This window comes from Mobula birostris, chromosome 14, assembly GCF_030028105.1.
Source record: "Mobula birostris isolate sMobBir1 chromosome 14, sMobBir1.hap1, whole genome shotgun sequence".
NCBI lineage: Eukaryota > Metazoa > Chordata > Chondrichthyes > Myliobatiformes > Myliobatidae > Mobula > Mobula birostris.
Window position 1 is genome coordinate 39,726,645 of NC_092383.1, and position 17,477 is coordinate 39,744,121.

Below are 17,477 nucleotides of genomic sequence, written 5' to 3' on the forward strand. Positions count from 1 at the left end.
AATATCTCTTCTCTGCTTCTCATTGGCCAAAACTTGAAAGGATGCGTCTCTCTGATTGGCTGTGGGTCGCACTTTGGAATGCGTTGCCCGGGTGACGCCTCGTTTGAGGATTGGACCTTTAACAGTATAGAAATAGGAGGTAGCGGGCAAGTTCGGACGGTGATGGGGCGCCGGCGGCTTATTGACTTGTTGAACGTGAGCTCTTCATGTTATAAGATGTGCGAGATTAGTCAGCGAACTGCAGGCCGGTGAATCTGGCACCAGTGGTGGGCGAGTTACTAGAGGGGACTTCTGAGGGGCAGGATCTATCAGCGTTTGGATCTAATTAGGGATAGTCCGCATGGCTTTGTGTGTGGGAAATCATGTCTAACAAATTTCACAGTTTTTTTGAAGAGGTAACCAAGAGGATAAATGAAGGCAGGACGGTGGATGCTGTATGGACTTCAGCAAGTGCTTTGCCAACATGGCCCCACAAACAAGATAAAATCTGCAGATGCTGGAAATCCAAGCAACACACACAAAATGCTGGAGGAACTCAGCAGGCCATGCAGCATCTATGGTAAAGAGTAAACAGTTAACGTTTCAGGCCAAGACCCTTCATCAGAACTGGAAAAGAAGATGAGAAGTCAAAGCAAGAAGGTTGGGGTAGGGGAGGAAGAAGTACCTTGAGAGGGAGTACTGTGGTGAGAGAAGGTTTCACTGAACTCCTGTTGAATTAGGGCTTCCACTTTGTTTACAATCGAATTCCAGTTCTTACTCGCTCAAAGTAAGAATTGAGTTTTGATTGTGAACAAGGTGGGAGAGTAGAAACCTAATTGGATGAGGACTAACCAATCAGAAGGGACAGACTACAGGGGTATAAAATACCACCAAACTCGACGTGCCCAGGTATCATTGCTGATGAAGGTGGCAGAGTTTGTCATCAAAACACCAGTTAAAATCGATATCTGTGGGGATGCTGTTGAGCCACGGACGCACCCCCCCCCATAGCTCCGGCAGATTTGATAATAAAACTTCATTTACATAAAGTCAATTTGAGGATTAGGGTGGCAAACGAAGGGAGGTGCTCTTCAATACATATCAGAAGGAGAAAGAGTGAAGGAGTGCACTACAAAATGCCGAGAAGGGGAACGGCTAAGGCAGGGACGAAGGAAGAAACAGGTCCAATTGACGCCTCAGAGCTCATGAGTGAGGGCCACGTGGAGCCACATGCACTGAGTATGGACAACAATGCGGTATTGGTGGCCATAGAGTTGCTACATGCGGAGCTAACTACGATGAAGTCAGACATCTGTAAGAAAATTGAAGAAAAAGTTGCAGAGGTAGCGGTCACTTTGAGAAGTGAAATTGCTTCGTTGATTACCGCATTGAAAGCCTGGTTGAATACGCAAGGTCAAACTCTGAAAGAGATGGCAGAGTCGGCTAACGGAGCTTCGGACATAGTTGTGGAGCTGGAAAGCAAGGTGAAATGACTTTGTGGGCAAGTTGAACAACTTTCTGAAAAATGCCTGGGTTTAGAGGGACATTCGAAAGGACAGAATCTGAGAATTGTGGGCCTACGAGAGGGGAAGGAAAATGGGCAGAAGACAAAAGATTTCGCAGCACAGATGCTAAAAGAAGTTCTAAACCTGGAGAAAGCTCCGGTGATAGACCGAGCACATAGAGCACTTCGGAAGCGCCTGGGGGATGACGAGCCGCCGCGACACCCGATCATGAGGATCCATTATTGCCACGTATTTGAAGATATAATGCGGAAGGCGATAGGTACCAAGAATCTACAATATCAAGGACAAAGGATTCAGGTCTTCAGAGACCTTCCATCCACAGTGGCTAAACAACGTGTGGCTTTCACACCAGTCAGGAGGTTGCTGCGGGATAGACCTGGAGTCAAGTTTGGCCTCCTCTATCCCGTGAAGCTACAAGTGACAATTAATGGAACTGAAGCGGTATTTACAGATCCAGAAGAAGCTCGCTGATATGCAGAACGTCATTTGGGAAATGCTGAAAAGTGACTATGCACAGTGAGAAGAAACCCCTTACAGAATGAAGATGCCCCAAGTAAAACTCTGCAGTAGGAAATTGTGAATGAGGCCCTGCCTCTAATCCCTGTAGAAAACAGGACTCCTTGAGTTATATTTGGATTGTACTATATCAGATTAAGGCTCTATGAGTGCACAGATAGTAATAAGAGTTGGTCTAAACTGGTGTTGTATGAGGAGTATGTTGTTAATGGTGCTAGACTTTCTGGTGCTAGGGTAAGTTATAGCTTTGAGAATCACACTTATTTTAACATCTTGATAATCTCTGTTTGCTAGTTTTTCTTGTTTTTTTTTCATTCCGATGCCAGATTTGGCTTTGTGACCATCTATATAACTGGGGAGCTATTAAATTGGTTCAGAGAAGTGTTAGAGATCAAGAAGTTATTCCTAGAGTTTTGACTAGGTGTATTTGTGTATGGAGATACTGTTTTTTTGTTGGTTATTTCAAGCTTTCAAGGGTGGTGGGGGTTGTGGGGGGAGGGAGGGACAGGGGTAAGGGAGTGCTGTTTAGGGTCCATTCATTTCTAATGACCGATAGATTTACAAGGTCCAGAACAGATCAAAAACATTATCATACAAATGTTAAATACTGAGATGGTAGGAGGTCAAGGGACAAGAAATTGTATTACTTTTTGTTCCTGGAATGTAAATGGGATTAATGAGCCAGTGAAAAGTGGTAAAGTGCTGTCTTACCTAAAATCGTACAGGCCGATGTGATCTTCTTGCAGGAAACACATTTGAAGAATATATTTAAACGCAAACAACAGGAATTCTGCAGATGCTGGAAATTCAAGCAACACACATCAAAGTTGCTGGTGAACGCAGCAGGCCAGGCAGCATCTCTAGGAAGAGGTGCAGTCTACGTTTCAGGCCGAGACCCTTCGTCAGGACTGACTGAAGGAAGAGTGAGTAAGGGATTTGAAAGTTGGAGGGGGAGGGGGAGATCCAAAATGATAGGAGAAGACAGGAGGGGGAGGGATGGAGCCAAGAGCTGGACAGGTGATTGGCAAAAGGGGATACAAGGGGATCATGGGACAGGAGGTCTGGGAAGAAAGACAAGGGGGGGGTGGTCCCAGAGGATGGGCAAGAGGTATATTCAGAGGGACAGAGGGAGAAAAAGGAGAGTGAGAGAAAGAATGTGTGCATAAAAATAAGTAACAGATGGGGTATGAGGGGGAGGTGGGGCCTTAGCGGAAGTTAGAGGAACAACACCTTATATTCCATCTGGGTAGCCTCCATGGAGGAACAACACCTTATATTCCGTCTGGGTAGCCTCCATGGAGGAACAACACCTTATATTCCGTCTGGGTAGCCTCCAACCTGATGGCATGAACATCGACTTCTCTAACTTCTGCTAAGGCCCCACCTCCCCCTCGTACCCCATCTGTTACTTATTTTTATGCACACATTCTTTCTCTCACTCTCCTTTTTCTCCCTCTGTCCCTCTGAATATACCTCTTGCCCATCCTCTGGGTCCCCCCCCCCCAGTCTTTCTTCCCGGACCTCCTGTCCCATGATCCTCTCGTATCCCCTTTTGCCTATCACCGGTCCAGCTCTTGGCTCTATCCCTCCCCCTCCTGTCTTCTCCTATCATTTTGGATCTCCCCCTCCCCCTCCAACTTACAAATCCCTTACTCACTCTTCCTTCAGTTAGTCCTGACGAAGGGTCTCGGCCTGAAACGTCGACTGCACCTCTTCCTACAGATGCTGCCTGGCCTGTTGCATTCACCAGCAACTTTGATGTGTGTTGAAGAATATATTTTATACTTTATACCTTATTGTCGCCAAACAATTGATACTAGAACCTACAATCATCATAGCGATATTTGATTCTGCACTTCCCACTCCCTGGACTACAAATCGAATGAAGCTCACTGTAAAATTAGGGGCAAGTGGATAGGCCAAATATATTCCTCAAAGTTTCCAATGACATCTAGGGGTGTGGCAATAATAGTTCGCAGAAACGTTCCATTTCGTCACCTAACAACAATAGCAGACAAGGATGGGAGATATGGTATAGTTACTGGGGAAATACAATCTATGCCGGTTACCTTACTGAATATCTACGGACCAAACTGGGATGACCCGGAATTTTTTAGATGAGTTCTAGGATTGATAACAGAGGTTTCCAGCACTACCCTGATTATTGGAGAGGATTTTAATTTTGTTCTGATGCATATTTAGACAGATCTTCCAATCAGAGGGCATTACCATCAAAGGCAAGTAACCTGCTGAAAACATATATAGACAATATGAATCTGTGTGAGATATGGAGACTATTCAACCCAACAGGGAGAGTATTCATTTCACTCTAGAGTTCATAATGTATATACTAGGATTGACTATTTCCTCCTTGATGACAAAATACTGCCACAAGTCGATAACGTAAGATATCATAATATTGTCATCTCAGACCACAGCCCTGTTACTTTTTCACTGGAGCTGGGTGAATCAACGCAAATACATAGGAATTGGAGGTTTAGTCCTCAGCTACTTACAAACCCAAAATTTTGTGAGTATTTAGAATCACAAATTTTATTGTATTTTGAGATAAATGATAATAGTGAAACACACCCAGGAAACATTTAAAGCTTATGTTAGAGGATGTATAATTTCTTTTCAGTCTTCTCTAAAGAAACGTAGTAGAGCAGAATAAATAGAACTAGAAGAACAAATACGTAAACTAGACACGGAAATGCGCGACAACCATCCGCAGAAAAGTACAACAGAATTTCAGCATTAAAGTACAAATGTAACCAAATACTCCCAGAAAGGATGTGCAGACCCTTTATGTTTACAAAAGAGAATTTCTTTGAATTTGGTGATAAACCGCACAAATTGCTGGCAAGACAGCTATGCAAATTGGAACGTGATCGGGCCATTCATAAAATTAAATCAGACTCGGGTACTCCGTTATGTCACACAAAGACATTAATCAAAGATTCTGTCAGTATTATGAAAAATTATCTGCATCTCAATCTAATGTACTGACGGGGAGCATGCATACATTTCTGGACACTTGTAGGTTACCTTCACTCAATCTGATGGAGTGTCAGGCTTTGGAAGCAGAGATTACAAATGACGAAATAGTAAGGACAATAAGATGCCTGAAAAATGGCAAGAGTCCAGGTTCGGATGGAATAGGTAATGAGTTTTATAAGAAGTTTAGTGACTTAGTAGCACCTTATATGGTAAGAATGTATAGAAAGTCGTTTGAAACTGGCAGGTTACCCCAAACCCTGCCATTATCACGCTTATTCCGAAGAAGGACAAAGACCCAGAGGAGGTAGGATCTTATAGGCCGATTTCACTGCTAAATTCAGATCAGAAAATTTTGGCTATCATATGACGCTCAATGGAAAGACATGAAGGAGAGGATACTTTCCGTCCCCATACAGGCAATTTTGACTGATAACAACCTATAAAGTTACATAAATACTATTGATAACCCATGGGTGAAATGGACTCTTAAAAAATGGAAAACTATTATAAAAGAATATAAACTAGAGAGAGACATTGTAATTCTTAAATGGTGTGCATATGACTGGGATTTTATGCCGAATAAACTGGATACTAGATTTAAGGACTGGACAGCTAAAGGAATAACAGCTATTTGCAATATAATGAAAGAAGGAACACTGTTCAGTTTTGAAATGCTGAAAGAGAAACACTTATTAGAAAAACAAGACCTTTACCGGTATTTACAGATGCAACAGTATGTTAATAGGACGATTAAAAATGTAACCAAGGCAAGTACATGTCTGATCGGGCTATTTAGAAAAGCATATAATTCAGACAATGGTACTAGAATAATTTCAAGTGTGTATAAGGGTTTGTCAAATCTTAAAACACATTTGACTTAATACATTAAAACAAAATGGGAAGAGGAAGGAGGGATAATAATATCTGAGGAAGACTGGACAATAATATGGAGGTATCAATGGAATGTACCAGTTCACGGAGGGAGTTCAAGTGGAAAAACTTGATAAGATATTTTATTACACCCTCTCAGAAATCCCATCATGATAGTAACCTCACTGTTTGCTGGAGAAATTGTGGAAATCAAAATGCAAACCATTATCATATTTTCTGGGAATGCCCCGTTATCAAAGACTATTGGAGTGGGATACATAATGCCCTACTAGACATCTTTAAATGTGAAATATCCTTAGAGACTAAGACCATATATTTTGGGTATATACCTCAAGAATGGTTGAAAAGAGATAAATATTTAATGAATATACTGCTGGTGGCTGGTAAAAAGACTCTTACCAGGAAATGGTTATCACAGGAGAGCCCAACTTTAAATGTATGGATGGAAATTACAATGGACATTTACAAAATGGAGAAGATAACAGCATCTGTTAATCATAAGTTGGAACAATTTGATTCATACTGGGGAAAAATGGCTTAACTACATAACACCTGATAGGCCTGATTTTATTCTCACAAGTCAATGAATATGTTGTAAAAAAAAATCACTCCCTACTCTGTACATAGTTTTCTTCTTTTGATTGTTCTTTCTTTCCTCTCCTTTCTATAAGTGTATACCTCAGATACATATTATGTGGAGATTTGTGACAAATATGACTATATGATATATATGTACACTAACTGAAATATGTCTAATGGAAATGTTTGATGATGAATTTCAATAAAAGATAAATTACAAAAAAAAGGGAAATTTTGGCTAAAACGCTAGCAAGGAGACTCAGTCAGCAGATAAATAAATTGGTACACTCAGATCAAACAGGGTTTATCCCTAAAATGAATTCTTTCCATAACATTAGGTGCATTCCCCAAGACATCCTAAGGAAGACCTTATAATATTAAGTTTAGATGTTGAGAAAGCATTCAACCAAGTGGAATGGCAATACCTCTACGAGGTTTTGAAAAAATTTGGAAAAGGAGTCAAATTTATAACTTGGACTAAGCTACTGTACAGTAACCCTAGTGCTAAAATACTAACTAATCAGACCCTCGCAGAACCACTCCGTTTGCACAGGGGCACAAGACAGGGCTGTGCATTAAGTCCCTTATTGTTTGCGTTGGCCCCGGAACCCTGAAATTTATGGGTACAATATAGAATATACTATCAACAAAATTTCCCTTTATGCGGACGATGTTTTGTTGTTTGTAACAAAACCATATATTACTATTCCAGTTTTGCTGGAAATAGTCAATTTATTTGGCACTTTCTCAGGTATAAGATTAATTGGGGGAAAAGTGAATTATTCCTGGTCCGAGTAGAAGAACAGGAGGGGCTTAAACAATTTCCATTCAAAATAACCCTTGAGAAGTTTACTTTCCTTGGAATTGTAATAACCAAAAAGAATAGTTCTCTATTTGAAGCAAATTTTACCCCTAATTGAAAAGATTAAAAAGAAAATAGAACTTTGGAAGACACTCCCAATTTCTTTAGTGGGTAAAGTAAATGCAGTCAAAATGATCTTTCTTCCCCAACTGCTCTATCTATTTCAGAACCTGCCCCTCTATCTTACCAAAACCTTTTTTAAAGGATTAGATTCAATAATTCTACCTTTTATATGGAATTATAAAGCCCATCGAATTAGGAAAGAACATCTCTGCAAGAATAAGACTATAGTGGGGGGCTGGCACTACCGGACTTCATTTTTCATTACTGGGCTGCTAACGTCAGCCATATAGCATACCGTGATAGATGACACGGTTGTACTTCCCAGATGGTTGGAGATGGAGTGTGAGGATTGCCAACCATATTCCATAGGGGCAATCCTTATGTCCCCTACTCGGTTAAATAAAGCCTGTTATAGAGGCAATCCCATTATCCATAGCACCATACAGATGTGGAGACAAATGGGGAAGCATTTGAAACTCAGAACATTATCTTTTCTTGTACCTATATCAGCAAACTGCTCTTTTATCCCCTCATGTATAGATGGGGCCTTTGATGCATGGCGAGAATTAGGAATACGCAGCGTTGGAGACTTACACATACAAGGGATTTTTGCATCATTTTGGCAGCTCCAGGACAAATTCGGATTGCAAAAGAGTCATTTCTTCAGGTATCTCCAGCTAAGACGCTATATAAGATAACATCTTTCTGGTTTTGAAATGGCAGAACCTGATAAATTAGATAATCATTTAAGATCATGTTTAAGGACAGAACACATCATTGCCTATCTGTATGATGCCATACAAAACAAGTGTCATACAACAATGGATAATATTAAAAAAGAGTGGGAAAAGGAGTTGGGTACAGAGATAGAGGAGGTTATATGGAAAGAGGCTTTGGAGTATGTTAACTCCTGTTCCATCAATGCCAGGCATTGTTTAATATAATTTAAAATCCTACATAGACTACTCAAAAGTAAGGATTCATAAAATATTCCCAGAGGTGTCCCCAGTGTGTGAGAAATGCAAGTCCTTGGAGGCAAACTTGTTACATAGTTATGCTTTATGTCCCAGGATACAAGAGTATTGGAAGCAAGTATTTGAGATCCTATCGAAGGTACTAAAGGTTCAGATAATACCAGACCCCATTTTAATAATTTTTGGAATTTCTGCAAGGTCGAACAAATTCCAGGCTACCCAGCAACAACTCCTGACCTATGGCATACTTAATGGAAAGAAACTCATACTGATGTTCTGGAAAAAGGAGGAAAATCCATCACTCAGACAATGGCTGGCTGCATTAATGGATACTCTGCATCTAGAGAGGATAAGATACGTTATCAAGGACAGACTCAAGGAATTTGAAAAACTCTGGCAACCATTACTGTTGTATTTAGAAGAGACGGACAGCTGAACTAAGTGTGGGGGGGGGCGGTAGGACCCAAACAGCACATACGGGAGGGGCGAGGGGAGGGTGGGGCTGGGAAGGGGAAGGGAGACAGGGTGGTAGGGTTTCCTTTGCTTTTTGCTTGTTTACTATACATACATTCATTTGACTTTCATTATGTTGTTATAAGAAAGAAAAGAAAAAAGAAGCATTGTACTTTAGGACATTGTCGGTTGTGGTTAAGTTGATGTTGCTTCACAATAAAAACATCTGAAAATCTTAAAAAAATCGATACCTGTACCCGGCTGGAAGCACGAGAAGAGTTTATTCATCATATATGCTGGGAAAGCAAAAGATCCTTTTTCACAGTTAGTAAGTTTGCAGATGATATTACTGGACGATCTTGATCAGTTATTTTGAAGGGTCAACTCTGCTCCTGTGTCTTATGGTCTTATGTTTTGATTAGGCACGGCATCAAAGGTTATAGGGAGAAGGCCAGGGAATGGGGTTGCGGAGAGGAAAGAAGGATCAACCATGATTGAATGGTGGAGCAAACTTGATGGGCCAAATGGCCTAATTCTGCTCCTATGTCTTGTGGTCTTATGGTTATGTAAGTAGGCCAAGGACTGGCAAACAGATTTCATTTCTGATAAATGAAAAATATCACATTTTGGGAAGTCAAACCAGGGTAGGACTTAAACAGCGAATGTTCAGATCTTGAAGAATGTTGTGGAACAGAGGGACCCAGGAGTACAAAAAGGTAGTTCACTCATCACAGATAGACGGTAATGAAGGAGTTTAACACACTAACCTTCATCAGTCAGGAGACAGAGTATGGGAGTTGGACATCATGTTGCAGTAGTTGGTAAGACAACACTTGGTGGATCATAAACAGTTTGGTCACTCTTTTGAAGAAAGACATCATTAAATTAGAAAGCATGCAGAGATTTATGAGGATACTGAAGGGACTGGCCTCCAGAGATGACCACAACTTTGTCATGGTTTGGAGGCTTGCGTGCCTCAATGACCCGGAGAGCTGTGTCGGCTGGAATCAGGGCTTTATGCTTTAGCTCTTGGTAGGTTCACCCATGCCAACAGGTCAAAGTGTAGAGACCAGACTAAGAGTGGTCCACCAGTCCTCCTAACTGGTAAAACAAAATTGTTATGGAAATAGCAATGAAGAATCCTTCTACATCTGAGTGCAATGGTATTCCAGAGTCTCCACCAGGGACTTGCATGACTGACAGTAGTGAAAACCTAAGAGGAAGCTATTGACATAATGAAGGAAGCCCTAAACTTTGCCATAAATGGAGGACCCTCATTGCTGTAAACACCAGCAGTGTAGTGGGCTGTAGGTGAGTGAAGGTACTGGAGGGCCTGCGTTCTGGGGTGAGGTGCAAGGACTTGATTCCTTGGAATGTAGGAAAATTTGGGAGTGATCTTATAGAAGCATATAAAACCATTAGGGATATATTTAGGATTAACACACATAGATATTTTTTCACAGGGAAGGGAAACTAAAAATTAATGAGATTGGTGAAAGGTTTAAGAGACCTGAGAGTTAACATTTTCACAGAGTTCATATGCAGAACTCTGAGAAAGTGGTTCAGGCAGATACAATAAATAGAATTTGTAAGATATTTGGATAAGTAGAATGCCCATAAAAAGTATTCACCCTCTTGGAAGTTTTCATATTTTATTGTTTTACAATATTGAATCACAGTGGATTTAATTAGGCTTTTTTCACACAGATGAACAGAAAAAGACTCTTTCATGTCAAAGTGAAAACAGGTCTCTACAAGGTGAGCTAAATTACAAAAATAAAGCAGAAAATAATTGATTGCAAAGTATTTGTCCTCTCCAAGTCAGTATTTAGTAGATACACCTTTGGCAGTAATTACAGTCTTGAGTCTGTGTGAATAGATCGTTATCAGCTTTGCATATCTGGACACTGCACTTTTTCCCTATTCTTCTTTACAAAACTGCTCAAGCTCTGTCAGATTGCATGGGAATCACGAGTGAACAGCCCTTTTCAAGTCCAACCACAAATTCTCAATTGGATTGAGGTCTGGACTCTGACTTGGCCACTCCAGGACATCAACTTTGTTGCTATATTTAAGACATTCCTGTGTAAGTCTTCTTCTAACTCATAGTTCTCTTGCAGACTGCATAGGTTTCCCTCCAGGACTTCCCTGTATTTTGCTGCATTCATTTTACCTTCTACCTTCACAAGCCTTCCAGGGTCTGCTTCAGTGAAGCATCCCTACAACATGATATAGCCGCCACCACGTTTCACAGTAGGAATGATATGTTTTTGATTATGTGCAGTGTTTGGCTTACGCCAAACATAGCGTTTAGTGTGATGGCCAAAAAGCTCAAATTTGGTTTCATCAGACAATAGAACCTTCTTTCAATTGCCTTCAGAGTCTCCCATGTGCCTTCTGGAAAATTCCAGCCGAGATTTCTTGTGAGGCTTCTTCAACAGTGGCTTTCTCTTTGCCACCCTCCCATAAGGCTGCAACTGGTGAAGCACCTGGACAACAATTGTTGTATGCATAGTCTCTCCCATTTTAGCCACTGAAGTTTGTAAGACCTCCCGAATTGTCTTAGGTTTCTTGGTGGCCTCCATCACTAGTTCCATTCTTGCATGGTCACTCAGTTTTTGAGGACAGCCTGCTCTAGGCAGATTTACAGCTATGCCATATTCTTTCCATTTCTTGATGATTGACTTAACTGTACTCCAAGGGATACTCAGTGACTTGGAAATTTTCTTGTGTCCATCTCCTGACTTGTGCTTTTCAGTAACCTTTTTGAGTAGTTGCTTGGAGTGTTCCTTTATCTTCATGGCGTAGTTTTTGCCGGGATACTGACTCACCAGCAGTTGGTCATAGAAACACAGAAAACCTACAGCGCAATACAGGCCTTTCGGCCCACAATGCTGTGCCGAACATGTATTTACTTTAGAAATTATCTAGGATTACCCATAGCCCTCTATTTTTCTAAGCTTCATGTACCTATCCAGGAGCCTCTTAAAAGGCCCTATCGTATCCGCCTCCACCACAGTCGCCGGCAGCCCATTCCACGCACTCACCACTCTCTGCGTAAAAAACTTACCCCTGACATCCCCTCTGTACCTACTTCCAAGCACCTTAAAACTGTGCCCTCTTGTGTTAGCCATTTCAGCCCTGGGAAAAAAAAGCCCATGACTATCCACACGATCAATGCCTCTCATCATCTTATACACCTCAATCAGATCATCTCTCATCCTCCGTTGCTCCAAGGAGAAAAGGCCAAGTTCACTCAACCTATTCTCATAAGGCATGCTCCCCAATCCAGGCAACATCCTTGTAAATCTCCTCTGCACCGCATCCTTCCTGTAGTGAGGTGACTGTGGGGTCTGACCAGGGTCCTATATAGCTGTAACATTACCTCTCAGCTCCTAAATTCAGTCCCATGATTGATGAAGGCCAATGCACCGTATGCCTTCTTAACCACACAGTCAACCTGCGCAGCAGCTTTGAGTGTCCTATGGACTCAGACCCCAAGATCCCTCTGATCCTCCACACTGCCAAGAGTCTTACCATTAATACCATATTCTACCGTCATATTTGACCTACCAAAATGAACCACCTCACACTTATCTGCATTGAACTCCATCTGCCACTCCTCAGCCCAGTTTTGCATCCTATCGATGTCCCGCTATAAACTCTGACAGGCCTCCACACTATTCACAACACACTCAACCTTTGTGTCATCAGTAAATTTACAAACCTATCTTTCCACTTCCTCATCCAGGTTCTTGATAAAAATCATGAAGAGTAGGGGTCCCAGAATAAATCCCTGAGGCACAGCACTGGTCACCAACTTCCATGCAGAATATGACCTGTCTACAACCACTCTTTGCCTTCTGTGGGCAAGCCAATTCTGGATCCACAAAGCAATGTCCCCTTGGATCCCATGCCTCCTTATTTTCTCAATAAGCCCTGCATGGGGTACCTTATCAAATGCCTTGCTAAAATCCATATACACTACATCTACGGCTCTACCTTCATCAATGCGTTTAGTCACATCCTCAAAAAATTCAGCAGGCTCATAAGGTACAAACTACCTTTGACAAAGCCATGCTGACTATTCCTAATCATATTATACTTCTCTAAATGTTCATAAATCCTGCCGCTCAGGATCTTCTCCATCAACTTACCAACCACTGAAGTAAGACTCACTGGTCTATAATTTCCTGGGCAATCTCTACTGCCTTTCTTGAATCCTCCGGAACCTCTCCTGCCCCCATTGATGATGCAAAGATCATTGCCAGAGACTCAGCAATCTCCTCCCTTGCCTCCCACAGTAGCCTGGGGTACACTTCGTCTGGTCCCGGTGACTTATCCAGCACATCCTCTTTCTTAATATCTATATGCTCAAGCTTTCAGTCCACAGTAAGTCATCCCTACAATCGCCAAGATCCTTTTCTGTAGTGCATACTGAAGTAAAGTATTCATTAAGTACCTCTGCTATCTCCTCCGGTTCCATACACACTTTTCCACTGTCACATTTGATTGGTTGTATTCTCTCACATCTTATACTCTTGCTCTTCAGATACTTGTAGAACGCCTTGGGGTTTTCCTTAATCCTGCTCTCCAAGGCCTTCCTGCTAGCCTTATATTTTTCTAAATCTCTATCATTACCTAGTTTTTTGTACCTTTCATAAGATTTTCTTTGCTTTTCTTCTTGACTAGCTTTTCAACAACCTTTGTGCACCATGGTTTCAGTACCCTACTATCCTTTCCCTGTCTCACTGGAACATACCTATGCAGAACACCACGCAAATATCCCCTGAATATTTGCCACATTTCTGCTGTACATTTCCCTGAGAACATCTGTTCCCAATTTATGCTTCCAAGTTCTTGCCTGATAGCTTCATATTTCCCCTTACTCCAATTAAACGTTTCCATAACTTGTCTGTTCCTATCCCTCTCCAAAGCAATGGTAAAGGAGATAGAATTGTGATCACTATCTCCAACATGCTCTCCCACTGAGAGATCTGACACCTAACCAGATTCATTTCCCAATACCAGATCAAGTACACCCTCTCCTCTTATAGGCTTATCTCCCGCCCCTGAGACATCCAAGTCTCTGTAATGGCCACAACATCATAGCTCCAAGTACTGATCCAGGCTCAAAGCTCATCCGTTTTGTTCATGATGCTTCTTGCATTAAAATAGACATATCTCAAACCATCAGTCTAAGAGCGTCCCTTCTCTATCACCTGTCTATCCCCCCTCTTGCACTGACTCCAAGCTTTCTCTATTTGTGAGCCAACTGCCCCTCCCTCTGTCTCTTCAGTTTGGTTCCCACCCCCCAGCAATTCTAGTTTAAACTCTCCCCAATAGCCTTAGCAAACCTCCCCACCAGGATATTGGTCCCCCTGGGATTCAAGTGCAACCTGTCCTTTTTGTACAGGTCACTCCTGCCTCAGAAGAGGTCCCAATGATCCAGAAAAATGAATCCCTGCCCCCTGCTCCAATCCCTCAGCAACACAGTTAACCTCCACCTCACTCTATTCCTATACTCACTGTCATGTGGCACAGGGAGTAATCCCAAGATTACTACCTTTGTGGTCCTGCTTCTCAACTTCCTTCCCAACTCCCTGTAGTCTGTTTTCAGGATCTTCTCCCTTTTCCTGCCTATGTTGTTGGTACCAATATGTACCACAACCTCTGGATGTTCACATTCCCACTTCAGGATATAATGTGGAGATGATCAGAAACATCCCGGACCCTGGCACCTAGGAGGCAAACTACCATTCATGTTTCTTTTCTGCATCCTCAGAATCACCTGTCTGACCCCCTAACTATAGAGACCCCTGTTACTGCTGCCTTCTTCTTTTCCCTACCCTTCTGAGCCACAGGGCCAGACTCTGTGCCAGAGACATGACCACCGTTGCATCCCCCAGGTAGGCTGTCCCTCCCAACGGTACTCAGACAGGAGTACTTATTGTTAAGGGGGACAGCCACTGGGGTACTCTCTAGTATCTGAATCTTGCCCTTCCCTCTCCTGACTGTTACCCACTTACCTGTCTCCTGAGACCCTGGTGACTACCTGCCTATAGCTCCTATCTATCACCTCCTCACTTTCCCTGACCAGACAAAGGTCATCGAGCTGCATCTCATTTCCCTAACCCAGTACCTAAGGAGCTGCAGCTTGATGCACCTGGCACAGATGTGGCCATCCAAGAGGCTGGGAGTCTCCCGGATATCCCACATCTGACACCCAGTACAGAACACCAGCCTCACACACATACTTCCTGTTTCTATTCCTCACAGGTAACTTACCTCACCTCGACCTGTTAACACCAAAGCCCCGTTGATCCAAAGCCCTCTTACTCTGACTCCCTCTACTATGTCACCCACTCTATAAAGCTGTCCTTACACTCTTCCTGCTGGTCTAACTCACTGACGTCCACGTGCCTGCGCCTTCTAGAGACAGGTGCATTTTTACTACAGTCAATTGAAACAACTTGACTGCATACAGATCTCCATTTAATTAATTATGTGACTTCTAAAACCAGTTGGTTGCACTGGTGATGATTTGATGTGTGATATTAAAGAAGGGTGAATCATTATGCAATCAGTTATTTTGTGTTTTATATTTCTAATTAATTTAAATCACTTTGTAGGGATCTGTTTTCATTTTGACACAAAAGAGTCTTCATCTTACAAAAAAGCCAAATGAAGCCCAGTGATTCAATGTTGTAAAACAATAAAACATCAGATTTTCCAGGGGAGAATACTTTTTATAGGAACTGTATATAGATAGGAGGGGTTGGGCCAAATGTGAAAGGGACTAGCTTGGAGGGTAGCAAGGTCAGAATTGATAAGATGGGCTGAAGGTCTGTTTTAATGCTGTATTATTCTCTAACTTGATGTTACACCTGTGACCATTTTCCAGTGGGCCTGGTAGATTGAACTAGTGAGCAAAGGAACTGGAGTCCACATGTAGGAGGGAACTGATAAATGAGGTGGAGGTTTAGCCAGATTTCGAAGCAACAAAACAACGGGCGGGAGGAACTCAGCAGGTCAAACAGCATCTCCAGGAGAAGAGGGACTGGTGACATTTTGTGTCACATCAGGATTCCATTCCATTCATTGATGCTCTTTGACCCGCTGAGTTCTTCCAGTATGTGTTCATTGCACCAGATTACAACAGCTCCTGTCTAGTGTATCTCTATTGGAATTTCTGAATGGTTGGATTGTGGTCTGTCTCCACTTGCAATACAAGAGTAGTCCAATATGAGACTATAGTCTTGCAACACCAGGTTCAGGGACAGCTACTTTTCTACAACATCAGGTTTTCAACTCACAACCCTAAACCTAGCCTAGCAAAGGAACATTACAGAACACCTTTGTCTCTGATTGTCTCTTTTTTTGCACTAAGGCCTTGTTTTTCTTTCTCTCTCTTTACTATCTTGTATAATTTATGTGAAATTTCAATGTATGCATTGTCTGTACCTATGATGTTTCTGCAGAAATGGTAGTGGCAAAGACTCTCACAACATTCAAGATGCAAACTTGATTACCTCAGCTAAAATCAATCTAGTTTAATATCTGTTCTCTGTTTTCTGTCTGACCCAATCCTCAGTCTATGCTGGCATATTACATACCTCACCACACCTCTCCATACTATGCTCCAATCTTGTACATGGTCTTTTTTAAGTCCAATTTCAACATATTGTAAAGTTTGCAAGAATGTTGTCAGGACTTGGGGACCTGAGTTATAGGGACAGATTGAATAGGTTAGTACTTTACTCCCTAGAGCATAGGAGAATGAGAAGAGACTTAATAGAGGTATACAAAATTTGAGGGGTATAGATAGAGTAAACGTAAGCAGGCTTTTTCCACTGAGGTTGGGTGAGACTAGAACTAGAGGTCATAAGGTTAAAGGTGAAATGTTTAAAGGGAACATGAGGGGAAACTTCTTTACTCAGAGGGTGGAGCTTAGGAGGAGACAATGACCCCTAACGGCGACGCCTTTGCTTGCATCTTCGGAAACAGCTCTATTTCTATCTCTAATATCTCTGTTTTTCCTTTTCAGGGTTCTTTTGAAGACCATGACCTGGAGTTACACGCTGACTTAGATTCCTTGCGGGAGTGGAACCCACTCTCGGGGTCTCACGACTGGCCGTTATTCGATAAGCCAAGGATGCGACCTCAGAGATTAGCTCGCCCTCAGAGTTCCGGGATCTTGTGGCTCTGGAGACGGGCGGACTGAAGGTTGGTGCATCTGCAGGAATCTGGTGTGTCGTGGGAGATGGAAGATCGAAAGCAGTGAGCTAGCTGCTGGCTGTGTGTCCAGAGACCTGAGTTCTTTGGACACAGAGCTTGGAAAAAGCGATGCAATGGACTTTTAAGATTGTAAATCAGGGATCTGTTTGTTATGTCGCCCCTCTCGCTGTGAAACAGAGACATCTCTTTCTCCCTTTTTAGGGAGAGAGAGAGAGAGCCTGTGGTATGTCGAATAACGGGTGAATGAGTAGTCTTTGGGGTACTGCAAGTTTGTGTCTTTTTGTTGCTTTGCTGCACACTTGAGTGCTCAGTGGTGGGTGCCGATGCTTTTTTTTGCTGGTGGGGGAGGGGGGATCGTCATTTTGCTGCTGCTTACGCAGGAGACGGGGGAGCTGA

At 42.3% G+C, this 17,477-nt stretch overlaps 1 long non-coding RNA gene across 1 annotated transcript; it reads left to right on the forward strand.

Annotated features, from left to right (window-relative positions):
* The first annotated feature begins 138 nt into the window (after window positions 1–138).
* Window positions 139–17,415, forward strand: LOC140209485 (uncharacterized). Its single transcript, XR_011888995.1, has 3 exons — window positions 139–195; window positions 7,957–8,083; window positions 16,891–17,415. It is a non-coding gene; the product is annotated as an uncharacterized lncRNA (long non-coding RNA).
* The last annotated feature ends 62 nt before the right edge of the window (window positions 17,416–17,477 follow it).